Genomic DNA, 21292 nt, shown 5'->3' on the forward strand with positions numbered 1-21292 from the left:
AGAGGAAAAAAAGTGAAAAAGCCAACGGCACGCAGTGTTCCTAAGTGGTCTCCCTCCCAAGTACTGACTGCGCTCGACGCTGCTTAACTTCGGTGATCGGACGAGAACCGGTGTTCTCAGAGTGATATGGCCGTTGCCGAGAGTACTAGTTAATAATTCGAATTTAAATTAAGTGAGACAAATTAACCTTCATCTTTTTAAAACAATAACAAAAAGAAAATATGTTTGCTCTTTTCATATCTATTTCAATTTAAAAGACAAAAAAAAAAGTGAGAAAGCTAACGGCACGCAGTGTTCCTAAGTGGTCTCCCTCCAGCGTACTGACTGCGCTCGACGCTGCTTAACTTCGGTAATCGGACGAGAACCGGTGTATTCAGCGTGATATGGCCGTTGCCGAGAGTGTTAGTTAATATTTCGAATTTAAATTAAGTGAGACAAATTAACCTTCATCTTTTTAAAACAATAACAAAAAGCAAATATGTTTCCTTTTTTGAAATCCATTGGAATTTAAAAGAGGGAAAAAAAGTGAAAAAGCCAACGGCACGCAGAGTTTCCAAGTACTGACTGCGCTCGACGCTGCTTAACTTCGGTGATCGGACGAGAACCGGTGTATTCAGCGTGATATGACCGTTGCCGAGAGTACTAGTTAATAATTCGAATTTAAATTAAGTGAGACAAATTAACCTTCATCTTTTTAAAACAATAACAAAAAGAAAATATGCTTGCTCTTTTCATATCTATTTCAATTTAAAAGACAAAAAAAAGTGAAAAAGCCAACGGCACAATGTTCCTAAGTGGTCTCCCTCCCAAGTACTGACTGCGCTCGACGCTGCTTAACTTCGGTGATTGGACGAGAACCGGTGTTTTCAGCGTGATATGGCCGTTGCCGAGAGTGCTATTTAATAATTTGAATTTAATTAACCTTCATCTTTATAAAACAATAACAAAAAGAAGGTATGTTTGCTTTTTTCGTATCTGGTGGAATTTAAAAGAGGAAACAAAAGTGAAAAAGCCAACGGCACGCAGAGTTTCCAAGTACTGACTGCGCTCGACGCTGCTTAACTTCGGTGATCGGACGAGAACCGGTGTATTCAGCGTGACATGGCCGTTGCCGAGAGTGCTAGTTAATAATTTGAATTTAATTAACCTTCATCTTTATAAAACAATAACAAAAGAAGGTTTGTTTGCTTTTTTCATATCTGGTGGAATTTAAAAGAGGAAACAAAAAGGAAAAAGCCAACGGCACGCAGTGTTCCCAAGTACTGGCTGCGCTCGACGCTGCTTAACTTCCGTGATCGGACGAGAACCGGTGTTTTCAGCGTGATATGGCCGTTGCCGAGAGTGCTAGTTAATAATTCGAATTTAAATTAAGTGCGACCAATTAACCTTCATCTTTTTAAAACAATAACAAATATAAAAAATAGGTTTGCTTTTTTTTCATAACTGGTGGAGTTTAAAAGGGGAAAGAAAAGTGACAAAGCCAACGGCACGCAGTGTTCCCAAGTACTGACTGCGCTCGACGCTGCTTAACTTCGGTGATCGGACGAAAACCGGTGTTTTCAGCGTGATATGGACGTTGCTGAGAGTGCTAGTTAATAATTCGAATTTAGCTTAAGTGAGACAAATTAACCTTCATCATTTTAAAACAATAAAATAAAGAAAATATGTTTGCTTTTTTCATATCTATTGGAATTTAAAAGAGGAAAAAAAGTGAAAAAGCCAACAGCACGCAGTGTTCCTAAGTGGTCTCCCTCCCAAGTACTGACTGCGCTCGACGCTGCTTAACTTCGGTGATCGGACGAGAACCGGTGTTCTCAGCGTGATATGGCTGTTTCCGATAGTACTAGTTAATAATTCGAATTTAAATTAAGTGCGACAAATTAACCTTTATCTTTTTAAAACAATAACAAAAAGAAAATATGTTTGCTCTTTTCATATCCATTGGAATTTAAAAGAGGAAAAAAAGTGAAAAAGCCAACCGCACGCAGTGTTCCTAAGTGGTCTCCCTCCCAAGTACTGACTGCGCTAGACGCTGCTTAACTTCGGTGATCGGACGAGAACCGGTGTATTCAGCGTGACATGGCCGTTGCCGAGAGTGTTAGTTAATAATTTGTATTTAATTAACCTTCATCTTTATAAAACAATAACAAAAAGAATGTATGTTTGCTTTTTTCATATCTGGTGGATTTTAAAAGAGGAAACAAAAAGGAATAAGCCAACGGCACGCAGTGATCCCAAGTACTGGCTGCGCTCGACGCTGCTTAACTTCCGTGATCGGACCAGAACCGGTGTTTTCAGCGTGATATGGCCGTTGCCGAGAGTGCTAATTAATAATTCGAAATTAAATTAAGTGAGAAAAATTAACCTTCATCATTTTGAAACAATAACTTAAAGAAAATATTTTTGCTCTTTTCATATCTATTTCAATTTAAAAGACAAAAAAAAGTGAAAAAGCTAACGGCACGCAGTGTTCCTAAGTGGTCTCCCTCCCAAGAACTGACAGCGCTCGACGCTGCTTAACTTCGGTGATCAGACGAGAACCGGTGTTTTCAGCGTGATATGGCCGTTGCCGAGAGTGCTAGTTAATAATTCGAATATAATTAACCTTCATATTTATAAAACAATAACAAAAAGAACATATGTTTGGTTTTTTCATATCTGGTGGAATTTAAAAGTGGAAACAAAAAGGAAAATGCCAACGGCACGCAGAGTTTCCAAGTACTGACTGCGCTCGACGCTGCTTAACTTCGGTGATCGGACGAGAACCGGTGTTTTCAACGTGATATGGCCGTTGCCGAGAGTGCAAGTAAATAATTCGAATTTAAATTAAGTGCGACAAATTAACCTTCATCTTTTTAAAACAATAACAAATAGAAAATATGTTTGCTTTTTTCATATCTATTTGAATTTAAAAGAGGAAAAAAAGTGAAAAAGCCAACCGCACGCAGTGTTCCTAAGTAGTCTCCCTCCCAAGTACTGACTGCGCTAGACGCTGCTTAACTTCGGTGATCGGACGAGAACCGGTGTATTCAGCGTTACATGGCCGTTGCCGAGTGTTAGTTAATAATTTGAATTTAATTAACCTTCATCTTTATAAAACAATAACAAAAAGAATGTATGTTTGCTTTTTTCATATCTGGTGGATTTTAAAAGAGGAAACAAAAAGGAAAAAGCCAACGGCACGCAGTGATCCCAAGTACTGGCTGCGCTCGACGCTGCTTAACTTCCGTGATCGGACCAGAACCGGTGTTTTCAGCGTGATATGGCCGTTGCCGAGAGTGCTAATTAATAATTCGAATTTAAATTAAGTGAGGAAAATTAACATTCATCATTTTCAAACAATAACTTAAAGAAAATATGTTTGCTCTTTTCATATCTATTTCAATTTAAAAGACATAAAAAAGTGAAAAAGCTAACGGCACGCAGTATTCCTAAGTGGTCTCCCTCTAGCGTACTGACTGCGCTCGACGCTGCTTAACTTCGGTGATCGGACGAGAACCGGTGTATTCAGCGTGATATGGTCGTTGCCGAGAGTGCTAGTTAATATTTCGAATTTAAATTAAGTGAGACAAATTAACCTTCATCTTTTTAAAACAATAACAAAAAGCAAATATGTTTCCTTTTTTGAAATCCATTGGAATTTAAAAGAGGAAAAAAAAAGTGAAAAAGCCAACGGCACGCACTGTTCCTAAGTGGTCTCCCTCCCAAGTACTGACTGCGCTCGACGCTGCTTAACTTCGGTGATCGGACGAGAACCGGTGTTCTCAGCGTTATATGACCGTTGCCGAGAGTACTAGTTAATAATTCGAATTTAATTAACCTTCATATTTATAAAACAATAACAAAAAGAACATATGTTTGCTCTTTTCATATCTATTGGAATTTAAAAGAGGAAAAAAAAGTGAAAAAGCCAACGGCACACAGTGTTCCTAAGTGGTCTCCCTCCCAAGAACTGACAGCGCTCGACGCTGCTTAACTTCGGTGATCAGACGAGAACCGGTGTTTTCAGCGTGATATGGCCGTTGCCGAGAGTGCTAGTTAATAATTCGAATTTAATTAACCTTCATATTTATAAAACAATAACAAAAAGAACATATGTTTGGTTTTTTCATATCTGGTGGAATTTAAAAGTGGAAACAAAAAGGAAAAGCCAACGGCACGCAGTGTTCCCAAGTACTGACTGCGCTCGACGCTGCTTAACTTCGGTGATCGGACGAGAACCGGTGTTTTCAGCGTGATATGGCCGTTGCCGAGAGTGCTAGTTAATAATTCGAATTTAAATTAAGTGACACAAATTAACCTTCATCTTTTTAAAACAATAACAAATAGAAAATATGTTTGCTTTTTTCATATCTATTTGAATTTAAAAGAGGAAAAAAAGTGAAAAAGCCAACCGCACGCAGTGTTCCTAAGTGGTCTCCCTCCCAAGTACTGACTGCGCTAGACGCTGCTTAACTTCGGTGATCGGACGAGAACCGGTGTATTCAGCGTGACATGGCCGTTGCCGAGAGTGTTATTTAATAATTTAAATTTAATTAACCTTCATCTTTATAAAACAATAACAAAAAGAATGTATGTTTGCTTTTTTCATATCTGGTGGATTTTAGAAGAGGAAACAAAAAGGAAAAAGCCAACGGCACGCAGTGATCCCAAGTACTGGCTGCGCTCGACGCTGCTTAACTTCCGTGATCGGACGAGAACCGGTGTTTTCAGCGTTATATGGCCGTTGCCGAGAGTGCTAATTCATAATTCGAATTTAAATTAAGTGAGAAAAATTAACCTTCATCATTTTGAAACAATAACTTAAAGAAAATATGTTTGCTTTTTTCATATCTATTGGAATTTAAAAGAGGAAAAAAGTGAAAAAGCCAACGGCACGCAGTGTTCCTAAGTGGTCTCCCTCCCAAGTACTGACTGCGCTCGACGCTGCTTAACTTCGGTGATCGGACGAGAACCGGTGTATTCAGCGTGATATGGCCGTTGCCGAGAGTGTTAGTTAATATTTCGAATTTAAATTAAGTGAGACAAATTAACCTTCATCTTTTTAAAACAATAACAAAAAGCAAATATGTTTCCTTTTTTGAAATCCATTGGAATTTAAAAGAGGAAAAAAAAGTGAAAAAGCCAACGGCACGCACTGTTCCTAAGTGGTCTCCCTCCCAAGTACTGACTGCGCTCGACGCTGCTTAACTTCGGTGATCGGACGAGAACCGGTGTTCTCAGCGTGATATGGCCGTTGCCGAGAGTACTAGTTAATAATTCGAATTTAAATTAAGTGAGACAAATTAACCTTCATCTTTTTAAAACAATAACAAAAAGAAAATATGTTTGCTCTTTTCATATCTATTGGAATTTAAAAGAGGGAAAAAAAAGTGAAAAAGCCAACGGCACACAGTGTTCCTAAGTGGTCTCCCTCCCAAGAACTGACAGCGCTCGACGCTGCTTAACTTCGGTGATCAGACGAGAACCGGTGTTTTCAGCGTGATATGGCCGTTGCCGAGAGTGCTAGTTAATAATTCGAATTTAATTAACCTTCATATTTATAAAACAATAACAAAAAGAACATATGTTTGGTTTTTTCATATCTGGTGGAATTTAAAAGAGGAAACAAAAAGGAAAAGCCAACGGCACGCAGTGTTCCCAAGTACTGACTGCGCTCGACGCTGCTTAACTTCGGTGATCGGACGAGAACCTGTGTTTTCAGCGTGATATGGCCGTTGCCGAGAGTGCTAGTTAATAATTCGAATTTAAATTAAGTGAGACAAATTAACCTTCATCTTTTTAAAACAAAAACAAAAAGAAAATATGTTTGCTCTTTTCATATCTATTGGAATTTAAAAGAGGAAAAAAGTGAAAAAGCCAACGGCACACAGTGTTCCTAAGTGGTCTCCCTCCCAAGAACTGACAGCTCTCGACGCTGCTAAACTTCGGTGATCAGACGAGAACCGGTGTTTTCAGCGTGATATGGCCGTTGCCGAGAGTGCTAGTTAATAATTCGAATTTAATTAACCTTCATATTTATAAAACAATAACAAAAAGAACATATGTTTGGTTTTTTCATATCTGGTGGAATTTAAAAGAGGAAACAAAAAGGAAAAGCCAACGGCACGCAGTGTTCCCAAGTACTGACTGCGCTCGACGCTGCTTAACTTCGGTGATCGGACGAGAACCGGTGTTTTCAGCGTGATATGGCCGTTGCCGAGAGTGCTAGTTAATAATTCGAATTTAAATTAAGTGAGACAAATTAACCTTCATCTTTTTAAAACAAAAACAAAAAGAAAATATGTTTGCTCTTTTCATATCTATTGGAATTTAAAAGAGGAAAAAAGTGAAAAAGCCAACGGCACACAGTGTTCCTAAGTGGTCTCCCTCCCAAGAACTGACAGCGCTCGACGCTGCTTAACTTCGGTGATCAGACGAGAACCGGTGTTTTCAGCGTGATATGGCCGTTGCCGAGAGTGCTAGTTAATAATTCGAATTTAATTAACCTTCATATTTATAAAACAATAACTAAAAGAACATATGTTAGTTTTTTTCATATCTGGTGGAATTTAAAAGAGGAAACAAAAAGGAAAAGCCAACGGCACGCAGTGTTCCCAAATACTGACTGCGCTCGACGCTGCTTAACTTCGGTGATCGGACGATAACCGGTGTTCTCAGCGTGATATGGCCGTTGCCGAGAGTGCTAGTTAATAATTCGAATTTAAATTAAGTGAGACAAATTAACCTTCATCTTTTTAAAACAATAACAAAAAGAAAATATGTTTGCTTTTTTCATATCTATTGGAATTTAAAAGACAAAAAAAAGTGAAAAAGCTAACGGCACGCAGTGTTCCTAAGTGGTCTCCCTCCCAAGTACTGACTGCGCTCGACGCTGCTTAACTTCGTTGATCGGACGAGAACCGGTGTTCTCAGCGTGTTATGGCCGCTGCCGAGAGTGCTAGTTAATAATTCGAATTTAAATTAAGTGAGACAAATTAACCATCTTTTTAAAACAATAACAAAAAGAAAATATGTTTGCTTTTTTCATATCTATTGGAATTTAAAAGACAAAAAAAAGTGAAAAAGCTAACGGCACGCAGTCTTCCTAAGTGGTCTCCCTCCCAAGTACTGACTGTGCTCGACGTAGCTTAACTTCGGTGATCGGACGAGAACCGGTGTTTTCAGCGTGATATGGCCGTTGCCGAGAGTGCTAGTTAATAATTTGAATTTAATTAACCTTCATAATTATAAAACAATAACAAATAGATGATATGTTTGGTTTTTTCATATCTGGTGGAATTTAAAAGAGGAAACAAATAGGAAAAAGCCAACGGCACGCTGTGTTCCCAAGTACTGACTGCGCTCGACGCTGCTTAACTTCGGTGATCGGACGAGAACCGGTGTTTTCAGCGTGATATGGCCGTTGCCGAGAGTGCTGGTTAATATTTCGAATATAATTAACCCTTATCTTTATAAAACAATAACAAAAAGAAGACATGTTTGGTTTTTTCATTTCTGGTGGAATTTAAAAGAGGAAACAAAAAGGAAAAAGCCAACGTCACGCAGTGTTCCCAAGTACTGACTGCGCTCGACGCTGCTTAACTTCGGTGATCGGACGAGAACCGGTGTTTTCAGCGTGATATGGCCGTTGCCGAGAGTGCTAGTTAATAATTCGAATTTAAATTAAGTGAGACAAATTAACCTTCATCTTTTTAAAACAATAACAAAAAGAAAATATGTTTGCTTTTTGGAAATCCATTGGAATTTAAAAGAGGAAAAAAAAGTGAAAAAGCCATCGGCACGCAGTGTTCCTAAGTGGTCTCCCTCCCAAGTACTGACTGCGCTCGACGCTGCTTAACTTCGCTGATCGGACGATAACCGGTGTTCTCAGCGTGATATGGCCGTTGCCGAGAGTGCTATTTAATAATTCGAATTTAAATTAAGTGAGACAAATTAACCTTCATCTTTTTAAAACAATAACAACAAGTTGGGAAAACCAAAATATTACCTCTCCGTTTCAAGAGGTCTACTACTACAAACGTATTTACCTAGATATGGAATTATTTCACTTTTTTGAAGTAAAAATTTACGAAATATTGAAGCAGTATTCCAAACATAGCGAATGTACAGTAAAGCAGACGACATTTTACATCCAATAAGGATAAATCTTGGACACATGGAAATCAGTCAATGGGGAAAAGAACAGGAAATGAAGTCTACGCTTCAGCTGTTTACCCTATATTCTGAAAGCTACATTCACAACTGGTTTGCAGTGTAAACACTATCGTCTCGTCTCACCTCAACAATATTCTTAGTTTGCCAACATGAATGTTAACGTTAAATAACACCAAAGCTAAATTGTAGCTAGACGCACTAATAGTCAATGCGCACCATAAAGAGAATAATAAGTTTGTAGTTACTAGCCGTTTACCATTAGCCCTTTTACTAACCTTATTATTATTATTTAAGAGTGTATTTAACTTTCGGCTCACTTTGAACCGTTGATGTCTGTTCATTTCAGACACGAAAATCAAAGCCAAAAGTTTACTTCACCTCAGGCCTCAATTATTTACTCTTTGTTTCCCAAAGCCTATTACGGATAATACTTGTTATACGCGCCTGAGTCTAGGTCTTAGTTTTCTTCATGAAATTACTAAACCAAGGATTATTCTATATACAGATGTAGTATAGCTTACGCAATATATAAACAGCCATTTCAAATAACAATATTAAAATAAATCTTTGGAATATCAAAATGAAACAGAGCTTTAAAGCTACAAAAGTACTAAATGCATCATAATTACGAAAAATACTTCCACATATTCACTTTATATTATGGAAAAAGGGAATATTAAGGTTCTGTATGATTTCTTAACACATCAACACAAGGCTAACTGCTAACGCAACGCACTAGTGTAACAATGGACGGACACACACAGACAAAAACATAGACTGCTTTTTAAATCTTTCCGTATTAATTTTGAGTTGAGAAACAAGATTATCTTTAATATTTAAATAAATATAATAATTTTTAATTATTTTAATCTTCAATTATTAACATTAATAATAGTTAAATCGTTTAAAATAAAGTTATACCTATTATCTTCTCAAACTTTTCTAATATTGACGTTTAAAGTGAAGGGTACCCCTCTTGCCCGCTTTCTTCAAATTTTGGGGTATATATACGATTCGTTTCCATTATAATAGTAAGGAAAAAGCGCAATTGCGAAAACCTTTGGTGGCCGATCCCACCTTAGGGAGGCTAGACGTTTCTCGTAACCCTAGCTGATCGCCGCGTATATCCTAAAACCAAACGATGATAATGGAGTAGAAGCCAATGATACAGATTGGTGTCTATGTGGAATAGACGGAAGACCAGTGGATGGTGGTGTTAGAAGCCAATGATGCAGATTGGTGTCTATGTGGAATAGACGGAAGACCAGTGGATGGTGGTGTTAGAAGCCAATGATACAGATTGGTGTCTATAAGGAATAGACGGAATGGTGGTGTAAGAAGCCAGTGTAAGTGCGGACTGGTGTCAATGTGGGATTGACAAAGAATAGAAGATGGTGGTGGTGGAAGCCAGAAAAGTTCCAGACTGGTGTTCATATGGGATGGACGAAGACCAAACATGGTGGTGTGAGAACTCAAGTATAGAGTAGCCAACGGAGAGAAATACAATTTTCCAAATTTCTGTGAACTGTCAATGCGGTCCGGAAATTGGGAACACGTTTGCTCCGATACGCAAACTGCGAACGCGGTCACGTGGGTGTAACAACGGACAGACAGACAGACACACACACACAGACAGACAGACAGACAGACAGACAGACACGGCCGTTACAGAACCTCTCCTGGACTACGTCACACGGAGAGGTAAAAAGAAAATATGTTTGCTCTTTTCATATCTATTGGAATTTAAAAGAGGAAAAAAAAGTGAAAAAGCCAACGGCACGCAGTGTTCCTAAGTGGTCTCCCTCCCAAGTACTGACTGCGCTCGACGCTGCTTAACTTCGGTGATCGGACGAGAACCGGTGTTTTCAGCGTAATATGGCCGTTGCCGAGAGTGCTAGTTAATAATTCGAATTTAAATTAAGTGAGACAAATTAACCTTCATCTTTTTAAAACAAAAACAAAAAGAAAATATGTTTGCTTTTTTGAAATCCATTGGAATTTAAAAGAGGAAAAAAAAGTGAAAAAGCCATCGGCACGCAGTGTTCCTAAGTGGTCTCCCTCCCAAGTACTGACTGCGCTCGACGCTGCTTAACTTCGGTGATCGGACGATAAACGGTGTTCTCAGCGTGATATGGCCGTTGCCGAGAGTGCTATTTAATAATTCGAATTTAAATTAAGTGAGACAAATTAACCTTCATCTTTTTAAAACAATAACAAAAAGAAAAAAGCTTTTATTTTTTCATATCTATTGGAATTTAAAAGACAAAAAAAAGTGAAAAAGCTAACGGCACGCAGTGTTCCTAAGTGGTCTCCCTCCCTAGTACTGACTGCGCTCGACGCTGCTGAACTTCGGTGATCGGACGAGAAACGGTGTATTCAGCGTGATATGGCCGTTGCCGAGAGTGCTAGTTAATAATTTGAATTTAATTAACCTTCATATTTATAAAACAATAACAAAAAGAAGATTCGTTTGGTTTTTTCATATCTGGTGGAATTTAAAAGAGGAAACAAAAAGGAAAAAGACAACGGCACGCAGTGTTCCCAAGTACTGACTGCGCTCGACGCTGCTTAACTTCGGTGGTCGGACGAGAACCGGTGTTCTCAGCGTGAAATGGCCGTTGCCGAGAGCGCTAGTTAATAATTCGAATTTAATTTAAGTGAGACAAATTAACCTTCATCTTTTTAAAACTATAACAAAAAGAAAATATCTTTGCTTTTTTCATATCTATTGGAATTTAAAAGACAAAAAAAAAGTGAAAAAGCCAACGGCACGCAGTGTTCCTAAGTGGTCTCCCTCCCAAATACTGACTGCGCTCGACGCTGCTTAACATCGGTGATCGGACGAGAACCGGTGTTCTCAGCGTGAAATGGCCGTTGCCGAGAGCGCTAGTTAATAATTCGAATTTAATTTAAGTGAGACAAATTAACCTTCATCTTTTTAAAACAATAACAAAAAGAAAATATCTTTGCTTTTTTCATATCTATTGGAATTTAAAAGACAAAAAAAAGTGAAAAAGCTAACGGCACGCAGTGTTCCTAAGTGGTCTCCCTCCGAAGTACTGACTGCGCTCGACGCTGCTTAACTTCGGTGATCGGACGAGAAACGGTGTATTCAGCGTGATATGGCCGTTGCCGAGAGTGCTAGTTAATAATTTGAATTTTATTAACCTTCATCTTTATAAAACAATAACTAAAAGAAGATATGTTTGCTTTTTTCATATCTGGTGGAATTTATAAGAGGAAACAAAAAGGAAAAAGCCAACGGCACGCAGTGTTCCCAAGTACTGACTGCGCTCGACGCTGCTTAACTTCGGTGATCGGACGAGAACCGGTGTTTTCAGCGTAATATGGCCGTTGCCGAGAGTGCTAGTTAATAATTTGAATTTAAATTAAGTGAGACAAATTAACCATCTTTTTAAAACAATAACAAAAAGAAAATATCTTTGCTTTTTTCATATCTATTGGAATTTAAAAGACAAAAAAAAAGCGAAAAAGCTAACGGCACGCAGTGTTCCTAAGTGGTCTCCCTCCCAAGTACTGACTGTGCTTGAATTAAAGCAAAAAGTACAAAAATAATGGTTTCAGTGGTTATATTTGAAAATAGTGAAGAAATACTCAAAATATGCTTCTCTGGTCGAGAAACGTCGATTTTGAAAATGTTATTAAAAATCGAGGTACATTTTTATTTATTGATCAATCGAGATGAAATCACTTTTTTTGAGTATTTTATAGGTAATTAAGCTGAATTCGGTCAAAAATTTGTCCAGAAAAAAATGCATTAAAAAGTGTACCGAAAAAATCGCATGTTTTTTTTTCTTCAAGATAAAAAATCCGTGACAAGGATTTCTTATTGAAAATTGAATTTTAACAGTTTTTTGAATGAATATCGTTATATTTGCTTGGATTAAAGCAAAAAGTACAAAAATAATGGTTTCATTGGTTATATTTCAAATAGTGAAAAAAAACTCAAAATGTGCTTTTCTGGTCGAGAAACGTCGATTTTGAAAATGGTACTAATAATCGAGGTACATTATTATTTATTGATCAATCGAGATGAAATCACTTTCAATGAATATTTTATAGGTAATTAAGCTGAATTCGGTCAAAAATCTGTCCAGAAAAAAATGCATTCAAAAGTGTACCGAAAAAATCGCGTGTGTTTTTTTTCTTCAATATACAAAATCCGTGACAAGGATTTCTAATTGAAAATTGAATTTTAACAGTTTTTTGAATGAATATCGTTACATTTGCTTGAATTAAAGCAAAAAGTACAAAAATAATGGTTTCATTGGTAATATTTGAAAATAGTGAAAAAAACTCAAAATGTGCTTTTCTGGTCGAGAAACGTCGATTTTGAAAATGGTACTAATAATCGAGGTACATTTTTATTTATTGATCAATCGAGATGAAATCACTTTTAATGAGTATTTTATAAGTATTTAAGCTAAATTCGGTCAAAAATTTGTCCAGAAAAAAATGCATTCAAAAGTGTACCGAAAAAATCGCAGGTTTTTTTTCTTCAAGATACAAAATCCGTGACAACGATTTCTTATTGAAAATTGAATTTTAACAGTTTTTTGAATGAATATCGTTACATTTGCATGAATTAAAGCAAAAAGTACAAAAATAATGGTTTAAGTGGTTATATTTGAAAATAGTGAAGAAATACTCAAAATATGCTTCTCTGGTCGAGAAACGTCGATTTTGAAAATGGTACTAATAATCGAGGTACATTTTTATTTATTGATCAATCGAGATGAAATCACTTTTAATGAGTATTTTATAAGTATTTAAGCTAAATTCGGTCAAAAATTTGTCCAGAAAAAAATGCATTAAAAAGTGTACCGAAAAAATCGCATGTTTTTTTTTCTTCAAGATACAAAATCCGTGACAACGATTTCTTATTGAAAATTCAATTTGAACAGTTTTTCGAATGAATATCGTTACATTTGCTTGAATTAAAGCAAAAAGTACAAAAATAATGGTTTCATTGGTTATATTTGAAAATAGTGAAAAAAACTCAAAATGTGCTTTTCTGGTCGAGAAACGTCGATTTTGAAAATGGTACTAATAATCGAGGTACATTTTTATTTATTGATCAATCGAGATGAAATCACTTTTAATGAGTATTTTATAAGTATTTAAGCTAAATTCGGTCAAAAATTTGTCCAGAAAAAAATGCATTCAAAAGTGTACCGAAAAAATCGCAGGTTTTTTTCTTCAAGATACAAAATCCGTGACAACGATTTCTTATTGAAAATTGAATTTTAACAGTTTTTTGAATGAATATCGTTACATTTGCATGAATTAAAGCAAAAAGTACAAAAATAATGGTTTCAGTGGTTATATTTGAAAATAGTGAAGAAATACTCAAAATATGCTTCTCTGGTCGAGAAACGTCGATTTTGAAAATGTTATTAAAAATCGAGGTACATTTTTATTTATTGATCAATCGAGATGAAATCACTTTTTTTGAGTATTTTATAGGTAATTAAGCTGAATTCCTTCAAAAATTTGTCCAGAAAAAAATGCATTAAAAAGTGTACCGAAAAAATCGCATGTTTTTTTTCTTCAAGATAAAAAATCCGTGACAAGGATTTCTAATTGAAAATTGAATTTTAACAGTTTTTTGAATGAATATCGTTACATTTGCTTGAATTAAAGCAAAAAGTACAAAAATAATGGTTTCATTGGTAATATTTGAAAATAGTGAAAAAAACTCAAAATGTGCTTTTCTGGTCGAGAAACGTCGATTTTGAAAATGGTACTGATATTCGAGGTACATTTTTATTTATTGATCAATCGAGATGAAATCACTTTTAATGAGTATTATATAAGTATTTAAGCTAAATTCGGTCAAAAATTGTCCAGAAAAAATGCATTCAAAAGTGTACCGAAAAAATCGCATGTTTTTTTTCTTCAAGATACAAAATCCGTGACAACGATTTCTTATTGAAAATTGAATTTGAACAGTTTTTTGAATGAATATCGTTATATTTGCTTGAATTAAAGTAAAAATACAAAAATAATGGATTCAGTGATTATATCTGAAAATAGTGAAAAAATTCTCAAAATGTGCTTTTCTGGTCGAGAAACGTCAATTTTGAAAATGTTATTAAAAATCGAGGTACATTTTTATTTATTGATCAATCGAGATGAAATCACTTTTTTTGAGTATTTTATAGGTAATTAAGCTGAATTCGGTCAAAAATTTGTCCAGAAAAATATGCATTAAAAAGTGTACCGAAAAAATCGCATGTTTTTTTTTCTTCAAGATAAAAAATCCGTGACAAGGATTTCTAATTGAAAATTGAATTTTAACAGTTTTTTGAATGAATATCGTTACATTTGCTTGAATTAAAGCAAAAAGTACAAAAATAATGGTTTCATTGGTAATATTTGAAAATAGTGAAAAAAACTCAAAATGTGCTTTTCTGGTCGAGAAACGTCGATTTTGAAAATGGTACTGATATTCGAGGTACATTTTTATTTATTGATCAATCGAGATGAAATCACTTTTAATGAGTATTATATAAGTATTTAAGCTAAATTCGGTCAAAAATTGTCCAGAAAAAATGCATTCAAAAGTGTACCGAAAAAATCGCATGTTTTTTTTCTTCAAGATACAAAATCCGTGACAACGATTTCTTATTGAAAATTGAATTTGAACAGTTTTTTGAATGAATATCGTTATATTTGCTTGAATTAAAGTAAAAATACAAAAATAATGGATTCAGTGATTATATCTGAAAATAGTGAAAAAATTCTCAAAATGTGCTTTTCTGGTCGAAAAACGTCAATTTTGAAAATGTTATTAAAAATCGAGGTACATTTTAATTTATTGATCAATCGAGATGAAATCACTTTTTTTGAGTATTTTATAGGTAATTAAGCTGAATTCGGTCAAAAATTTGTCCAGAAAAATATGCATTAAAAAGTGTACCGAAAAAATCGCATGTTTTTTTTTCTTCAAGATAAAAAATCCGTGACAAGGATTTCTAATTGAAAATTGAATTTTAACAGTTTTTTGAATGAATATCGTTACATTTGCTTGAATTAAAGCAAAAAGTACAAAAATAATGGTTTCATTGGTAATATTTGAAAATAGTGAAAAAAACTCAAAATGTGCTTTTCTGGTCGAGAAACGTCGATTTTGAAAATGGTTGTGATATTCGAGGTACATTTTTATTTATTGATCAATCGAGATGAAATCACTTTTAATGAGTATTATATAAGTATTTAAGCTAAATTCGGTCAAAAATTGTCCAGAAAAAATGCATTCAAAAGTGTACCGAAAAAATCGCATGTTTTTTTTCTTCAAGATACAAAATCCGTGACAACGATTTCTTATTGAAAATTGAATTTGAACAGTTTTTTGAATGAATATCGTTATATTTGCTTGAATTAAAGTAAAAATACAAAAATAATGGATTCAGTGATTATATCTGAAAATAGTGAAAAAATTCTCAAAATGTGCTTTTCTGGTCGAGAAACGTCAATTTTGAAAATGTTATTAAAAATCGAGGTACATTTTTATTTATTGATCAATCGAGATGACATCACTTTTTTTGAGTATTTTATAGGTAATTAAGCTGAATTCGGTCAAAAATTTGTCCAGAAAAATATGCATTAAAAAGTGTACCGAAAAAATCGCATGTTTTTTTTTCTTCAAGATAAAAAATCCGTGACAAGGATTTCTTATTGAAAAATGAATTTTAACAGTTTTTTGAATGAATATCGTTATATTTGCTTGGATTAAAGCAAAAAGTACAAAAATAATGGTTTCATTGGTTATATTTGAAAATAGTGAAAAAAAACTCAAAATGTGCTTTTCTGGTCGAGAAACGTCGATTTTGAAAATGGTACTAATAATCGAGGTACATTTTTATTTATTGATCAATCGAGATGAAATCACTTTTAATGAGTATTTTATAAGTATTTAAGCTAAATTCGGTCAAAAATTTGTCCAGAAAAAAATGCATTAAAAAGTGTACCGAAAAAATCGCATGTTTTTTTTTCTTCAAGATACAAAATCCGTGACAACGATTTCTTATTGAAAATTCAATTTGAACAGTTTTTCGAATGAATATCGTTACATTTGCTTGAATTAAAGCAAAAAGTACAAAAATAATGGTTTCATTGGTTATATTTGAAAATAGTGAAAAAAACTCAAAATGTGCTTTTCTGGTCGAGAAACGTCGATTTTGAAAATGGTACTAATAATCGAGGTACATTTTTATTTATTGATCAATCGAGATGAAATCACTTTTAATGAGTATTTTATAAGTATTTAAGCTAAATTCGGTCAAAGATTTGTCCAGAAAAAAATGCATTCAAAAGTGTACCGAAAAAATCGCATGTTTTTTTTTCTTCAAGATACAAAATCCGTGACAACGATTTCTTATTAAAAATTCAATTTGAAAAGTTTTTCGAATGAATATCGTTACATTTGCTTGAATTAAAGCAAAAAGTACAAAAATAATGGTTTCATTGGTTATATTTGAAAAAAGTGAAAAAAAACTCAAAATGTGCTTTTCTGGTCGAGAAACGTCGATTTTGAAAATGGTACTAATAATCGAGGTACATTTTTATTTATTGATCAATCGAGATGAAATCACTTTTAATGAGTATTTTACAAGTATTTAAGCTAAATTCGGTCAAAAATTTGTCCAGAAAAAAATGCATTCAAAAGTGTACCGAAAAAATCGCATGTTTTTTTTTCTTCAAGATACAAAATCCCTGACAACGATTTCTTATTGAAAATTAAATTTGAGCAGTTTTTTGAATGAATATCGTTACATTTGCTTGAATTAAAGCAAAAAGTACAAAAACAATGGTTTCATTGGTTATATTTGAAAATAGTGAAAAAAAAACTCAAAATGTGCTTTTCTGGTCGAGAAACGTCGATTTTGAAAATGGTACTAATAATCGAGGTACAGTTTTATTTATTGATCAATCGAGATGAAATCACTTTTAATGAGTATTATATAAGTATTAAAGCTGAATTCGGTCAAAAATTTGTCCAGAAAAAAATGCATTCAAAAGTGTACCGAAAAAATCGCATGTTTTTTTTCTTCAAGATACAAAATCCGTGACAACGATTTCTTATTGAAAATTGAATTTGAACAGTTTTTTGAATGAATATCGTTACATTTGCTTGAATTAAAGCATAAAGTACAAAAATAATGGTTTCATTGGTTATATTTGAAAATAGTGAAAAAAACTCAAAATGTGCTTTTCTGGTCGAGAAACGTCGTTTTTGAAAATGGTACTAATAATCGAGGTACATTTTTATTTATTGATCAATCGAGATGAAATCACTTTTAATGAGTATTTTATAAGTATTTAAGCTAAATTCGGTCAAAAATTTGTCCAGAAAAAAATGCATTAAAAAGTGTACCGAAAAAATCGCATGTTTTTTTTTCTTCAAGATACAAAATCCGTGACAACGATTTCTTATTGAAAATTCAATTTGAACAGTTTTTCGAATGAATATCGTTACATTTGCTTGAATTAAAGCAAAAAGTACAAAAATAATGGTTTCATTGGTTATATTTGAAAATAGTGAAAAAAACTCAAAATGTGCTTTTCTGGTCGAGAAACGTCGATTTTGAAAATGGTACTAATAATCGAGGTACATTTTTATTTATTGATCAATCGAGATGAAATCACTTTTAATGAGTATTTTATAAGTATTTAAGCTAAATTCGGTCAAAAATTTGTCCAGAAAAAAATGCATTCAAAAGTGTACCGAAAAAATCGCAGGTTTTTTTTCTTCAAGATACAAAATCCGTGACAACGATTTCTTATTGAAAATTGAATTTTAACAGTTTTTTGAATGAATATCGTTACATTTGCATGAATTAAAGCAAAAAGTACAAAAATAATGGTTTAAGTGGTTATATTTGAAAATAGTGAAGAAATACTCAAAATATGCTTCTCTGGTCGAGAAACGTCGATTTTGAAATTGGTACTAATAATCGAGGTACATTTTTATTTATTGATCAATCGAGATGAAATCACTTTTAATGAGTATTTTATAAGTATTTAAGCTAAATTCGGTCAAAAATTTGTCCAGAAAAAAATGCATTAAAAAGTGTACCGAAAAAATCGCATGTTTTTTTTTCTTCAAGATACAAAATCCGTGACAACGATTTCTTATTGAAAATTCAATTTGAACAGTTTTTCGAATGAATATCGTTACATTTGCTTGAATTAAAGCAAAAAGTACAAAAATAATGGTTTCATTGGTTATATTTGAAAATAGTGAAAAAAACTCAAAATGTGCTTTTCTGGTCGAGAAACGTCGATTTTGCAAATGGTACTAATAATCGAGGTACATTTTTATTTATTGATCAATCGAGATGAAATCACTTTTAATGAGTATTTTATAAGTATTTAAGCTAAATTCGGTCAAAAATTTGTCCAGAAAAAAAGGCATTCAAAAGTGTATCGAAAAAATCGCAGGTTTTTTTTCTTCAAGATACAAAATCCGTGACAACGATTTCTTATTGAAAATTGAATTTTAACAGTTTTTTGAATGAATATCGTTACATTTGCATGAATTAAAGCAAAAAGTACAAAAATAATGGTTTCAGTGGTTATATTTGAAAATAGTGAAGAAATACTCAAAATATGCTTCTCTGGTCGAGAAACGTCGATTTTGAAAATGTTATTAAAAATCGAGGTACATTTTTATTTATTGATCAATCGAGATGAAATCACTTTTTTTGAGTATTTTATAGGTAATTAAGCTGAATTCGGTCAAAAATTTGTCCAGAAAAAAATGCATTAAAAAGTGTACCGAAAAAATCGCATGTTTTTTTTCTTCAAGATAAAAAATCCGTGACAAGGATTTCTAATTGAAAATTGAATTTTAACAGTTTTTTGAATGAATATCGTTACATTTGCTTGAATTAAAGCAAAAAGTACAAAAATAATGGTTTCATTGGTAATATTTGAAAATAGTGAAAAAAACTCAAAATGTGCTTTTCTGGTCGAGAAACGTCGATTTTGAAAATGGTACTGATATTCGAGGTACATTTTTATTTATTGATCAATCGAGATGAAATCACTTTTAATGAGTATTATATAAGTATTTAAGCTAAATTCGGTCAAAAATTGTCCAGAAAAAATGCATTCAAAAGTGTACCGAAAAAATCGCATGTTTTTTTTCTTCAAGATACAAAATCCGTGACAACGATTTCTTATTGAAAATTGAATTTGAACAGTTTTTTGAATGAATATCGTTATATTTGCTTGAATTAAAGTAAAAATACAAAAATAATGGATTCAGTGATTATATCTGAAAATAGTGAAAAAATTCTCAAAATGTGCTTTTCTGGTCGAGAAACGTCAATTTTGAAAATGTTATTAAAAATCGAGGTACATTTTTATTTATTGATCAATCGAGATGAAATCACTTTTTTTGAGTATTTTATAGGTAATTAAGCTGAATTCGGTCAAAAATTTGTCCAGAAAAATATGCATTAAAAAGTGTACCGAAAAAATCGCATGTTTTTTTTTCTTCAAGATAAAAAATCCGTGACAAGGATTTCTAATTGAAAATTGAATTTTAACAGTTTTTTGAATGAATATCGTTACATTTGCTTGAATTAAAGCAAAAAGTACAAAAATAATGGTTTCATTGGTAATATTTGAAAATAGTGAAAAAAACTCAAAATGTGCTTTTCTGGTCGAGAAACGTCGATTTTGAAAATGGTACTGATATTCGAGGTACATTTTTATTTATTGATCAATCGAGATGAAATCACTTTTAATGAGTATTATATAAGTATTTAAGCTAAATTCGGTCAAAAATTGTCCAGAAAAAATGCATTCAAAAGTGTACCGAAAAAATCGCATGTTTTTTTTCTTCAAGATACAAAATCCGTGACAACGATTTCTTATTGAAAATTCAATTTGAACAGTTTTTCGAATGAATATCGTTACATTTGCTTGAATTAAAGCAAAAAGTACAAAAATAATGGTTTCATTGGTTATATTTGAAAATAGTGAAAAAAACTCAAAATGTGCTTTTCTGGTCGAGAAACGTCGATTTTGCAAATGGTACTAATAATCGAGGTACATTTTTATTTATTGATCAATCGAGATGAAATCACTTTTAATGAGTATTTTATAAGTATTTAAGCTAAATTCGGTCAAAAATTTGTCCAGAAAAAAAGGCATTCAAAAGTGTATCGAAAAAATCGCAGGTTTTTTTTCTTCAAGATACAAAATCCGTGACAACGATTTCTTATTGAAAATTGAATTTTAACAGTTTTTTGAATGAATATCGTTACATTTGCATGAATTAAAGCAAAAAGTACAAAAATAATGGTTTCAGTGGTTATATTTGAAAATAGTGAAGAAATACTCAAAATATGCTTCTCTGGTCGAGAAACGTCGATTTTGAAAATGTTATTAAAAATCGAGGTACATTTTTATTTATTGATCAATCGAGATGAAATCACTTTTTTTGAGTATTTTATAGGTAATTAAGCTGAATTCGGTCAAAAATTTGTCCAGAAAAAAATGCATTAAAAAGTGTACCGAAAAAATCGCATGTTTTTTTTCTTCAAGATAAAAAATCCGTGACAAGGATTTCTAATTGAAAATTGAATTTTAACAGTTTTTTGAATGAATATCGTTACATTTGCTTGAATTAAAGCAAAAAGTACAAAAATAATGGTTTCATTGGTAATATTTGAAAATAGTGAAAAAAACTCAAAATGTGCTTTTCTGGTCGAGAAACGTCGATTTTGAAAATGGTACTGATATTCGAGGTACATTTTTATTTATTGATCAATCGAGATGAAATCACTTTTAATGAGTATTATATAAGTATTTAAGCTAAATTCGGTCAAAAATTGTCCAGAAAAAATGCATTCAAAAGTGTACCGAAAAAATCGCATGTTTTTTTTCTTCAAGATACAAAATCCGTGACAACGATTTCTTATTGAAAATTGAATTTGAACAGTTTTTTGAATGAATATCGTTATATTTGCTTGAATTAAAGTAAAAATACAAAAATAATGGATTCAGTGATTATATCTGAAAATAGTGAAAAAATTCTCAAAATGTGCTTTTCTGGTCGAGAAACGTCAATTTTGAAAATGTTATTAAAAATCGAGGT

At 33.2% G+C, this 21292-nt stretch overlaps 2 non-coding genes and 34 pseudogenes across 2 annotated transcripts; all 36 read right to left on the reverse strand.

Annotated features, from left to right (window-relative positions):
- Positions 1–19: 19 nt before the first annotated feature.
- LOC149698457 (5S ribosomal RNA) lies at positions 20–138 on the reverse strand (annotated as a pseudogene).
- Positions 139–276: 138 nt separating this feature from the next.
- Positions 277–395, reverse strand: LOC149698458 (5S ribosomal RNA; annotated as a pseudogene).
- Positions 396–532: 137 nt separating this feature from the next.
- On the reverse strand, positions 533–635 carry LOC149698459 (5S ribosomal RNA; annotated as a pseudogene).
- A 136-nt stretch (positions 636–771) lies between these two features.
- Positions 772–888, reverse strand: LOC149698460 (5S ribosomal RNA; annotated as a pseudogene).
- A 122-nt stretch (positions 889–1010) lies between these two features.
- LOC149698461 (5S ribosomal RNA) lies at positions 1011–1113 on the reverse strand (annotated as a pseudogene).
- A 121-nt stretch (positions 1114–1234) lies between these two features.
- Positions 1235–1337, reverse strand: LOC149698462 (5S ribosomal RNA; annotated as a pseudogene).
- A 380-nt stretch (positions 1338–1717) lies between these two features.
- Positions 1718–1836, reverse strand: LOC149698463 (5S ribosomal RNA; annotated as a pseudogene).
- Positions 1837–1972: 136 nt separating this feature from the next.
- On the reverse strand, positions 1973–2091 carry LOC149698464 (5S ribosomal RNA; annotated as a pseudogene).
- A 361-nt stretch (positions 2092–2452) lies between these two features.
- LOC149698465 (5S ribosomal RNA) lies at positions 2453–2571 on the reverse strand (annotated as a pseudogene).
- Positions 2572–2693: 122 nt separating this feature from the next.
- LOC149698466 (5S ribosomal RNA) lies at positions 2694–2796 on the reverse strand (annotated as a pseudogene).
- A 136-nt stretch (positions 2797–2932) lies between these two features.
- On the reverse strand, positions 2933–3051 carry LOC149698467 (5S ribosomal RNA; annotated as a pseudogene).
- Positions 3052–3410: 359 nt separating this feature from the next.
- Positions 3411–3529, reverse strand: LOC149698468 (5S ribosomal RNA; annotated as a pseudogene).
- A 138-nt stretch (positions 3530–3667) lies between these two features.
- LOC149698469 (5S ribosomal RNA) lies at positions 3668–3786 on the reverse strand (annotated as a pseudogene).
- A 122-nt stretch (positions 3787–3908) lies between these two features.
- LOC149698470 (5S ribosomal RNA) lies at positions 3909–4027 on the reverse strand (annotated as a pseudogene).
- A 121-nt stretch (positions 4028–4148) lies between these two features.
- LOC149698471 (5S ribosomal RNA) lies at positions 4149–4251 on the reverse strand (annotated as a pseudogene).
- Positions 4252–4387: 136 nt separating this feature from the next.
- LOC149698472 (5S ribosomal RNA) lies at positions 4388–4506 on the reverse strand (annotated as a pseudogene).
- Positions 4507–4866: 360 nt separating this feature from the next.
- Positions 4867–4985, reverse strand: LOC149698473 (5S ribosomal RNA). Its single transcript, XR_016382084.1, has one exon. It is a non-coding gene; the product is annotated as a 5S ribosomal RNA (ribosomal RNA).
- Positions 4986–5122: 137 nt separating this feature from the next.
- Positions 5123–5241, reverse strand: LOC149698474 (5S ribosomal RNA; annotated as a pseudogene).
- Positions 5242–5379: 138 nt separating this feature from the next.
- Positions 5380–5498, reverse strand: LOC149698475 (5S ribosomal RNA; annotated as a pseudogene).
- Positions 5499–5619: 121 nt separating this feature from the next.
- LOC149698476 (5S ribosomal RNA) lies at positions 5620–5722 on the reverse strand (annotated as a pseudogene).
- A 135-nt stretch (positions 5723–5857) lies between these two features.
- LOC149698477 (5S ribosomal RNA) lies at positions 5858–5976 on the reverse strand (annotated as a pseudogene).
- A 121-nt stretch (positions 5977–6097) lies between these two features.
- On the reverse strand, positions 6098–6200 carry LOC149698478 (5S ribosomal RNA; annotated as a pseudogene).
- A 135-nt stretch (positions 6201–6335) lies between these two features.
- Positions 6336–6454, reverse strand: LOC149698479 (5S ribosomal RNA; annotated as a pseudogene).
- A 121-nt stretch (positions 6455–6575) lies between these two features.
- On the reverse strand, positions 6576–6678 carry LOC149698480 (5S ribosomal RNA; annotated as a pseudogene).
- A 136-nt stretch (positions 6679–6814) lies between these two features.
- Positions 6815–6933, reverse strand: LOC149698481 (5S ribosomal RNA; annotated as a pseudogene).
- A 133-nt stretch (positions 6934–7066) lies between these two features.
- On the reverse strand, positions 7067–7185 carry LOC149698482 (5S ribosomal RNA; annotated as a pseudogene).
- A 122-nt stretch (positions 7186–7307) lies between these two features.
- LOC149698483 (5S ribosomal RNA) lies at positions 7308–7410 on the reverse strand (annotated as a pseudogene).
- A 122-nt stretch (positions 7411–7532) lies between these two features.
- On the reverse strand, positions 7533–7635 carry LOC149698484 (5S ribosomal RNA; annotated as a pseudogene).
- Positions 7636–7772: 137 nt separating this feature from the next.
- LOC149698485 (5S ribosomal RNA) lies at positions 7773–7891 on the reverse strand (annotated as a pseudogene).
- A 2034-nt stretch (positions 7892–9925) lies between these two features.
- LOC149698486 (5S ribosomal RNA) lies at positions 9926–10044 on the reverse strand. Its single transcript, XR_016382167.1, has one exon. It is a non-coding gene; the product is annotated as a 5S ribosomal RNA (ribosomal RNA).
- A 137-nt stretch (positions 10045–10181) lies between these two features.
- Positions 10182–10300, reverse strand: LOC149698487 (5S ribosomal RNA; annotated as a pseudogene).
- A 136-nt stretch (positions 10301–10436) lies between these two features.
- Positions 10437–10555, reverse strand: LOC149698488 (5S ribosomal RNA; annotated as a pseudogene).
- A 122-nt stretch (positions 10556–10677) lies between these two features.
- On the reverse strand, positions 10678–10780 carry LOC149698489 (5S ribosomal RNA; annotated as a pseudogene).
- Positions 10781–10917: 137 nt separating this feature from the next.
- Positions 10918–11036, reverse strand: LOC149698490 (5S ribosomal RNA; annotated as a pseudogene).
- Positions 11037–11172: 136 nt separating this feature from the next.
- Positions 11173–11291, reverse strand: LOC149698491 (5S ribosomal RNA; annotated as a pseudogene).
- Positions 11292–11413: 122 nt separating this feature from the next.
- Positions 11414–11516, reverse strand: LOC149698492 (5S ribosomal RNA; annotated as a pseudogene).
- Between the last annotated feature and the right edge of the window lie 9776 nt (positions 11517–21292).

Source organism: Phalangium opilio, unplaced genomic scaffold (assembly GCF_054372755.1).
Source record: "Phalangium opilio isolate 3A_F unplaced genomic scaffold, DU_Popi_V2 ptg000019l_1, whole genome shotgun sequence".
Lineage (NCBI taxonomy): Eukaryota > Metazoa > Arthropoda > Arachnida > Opiliones > Phalangiidae > Phalangium > Phalangium opilio.